Here is a 407-nt window from a genome sequence, read left to right on the forward strand (position 1 = left end):
CCGCGCGCCCGCCAACGGCCGCCGCTGTGGGGGCGCGAGGCCGGCGCCTCCCTGAGCCGGCGGGTGTGAGGCAGCGCGGGAGCGGTGAGGAGCGGAGCGGTGAGCTGAGGTAAAGGGAAGGGTCGCTGCTGCCCGGGCCCGCCCGCCGGCAGCTGCCCACGCGAGGCGAGAGAAGCAAGAGCGCTTACCCATTTGGAGGGGCTGCAGACGGGGTTTGCGCCGCAGCCTTGCTAGTTTGGGTGACTTTAAATTTAGCCTCCCTTTAAGGAGCACTGGTGCTTGAGTTGGCTTTTTTTTTTTTTTTTCTTTTCTTTCTCTCTCAACTCCTTCAGAGCTCGGCCCCCTAAACCACAAATTCCACTTCCTGAGCGTTAGGAGCTTCTGCAAAAAAAAAAAAAAAAAAAAAA

The sequence above is a fragment of the Calidris pugnax genome, unplaced genomic scaffold (genome assembly GCF_001431845.1).
Source record: "Calidris pugnax isolate Ruff unplaced genomic scaffold, ASM143184v1 scaffold18, whole genome shotgun sequence".
In the NCBI taxonomy this organism is placed as follows: domain Eukaryota; kingdom Metazoa; phylum Chordata; class Aves; order Charadriiformes; family Scolopacidae; genus Calidris; species Calidris pugnax.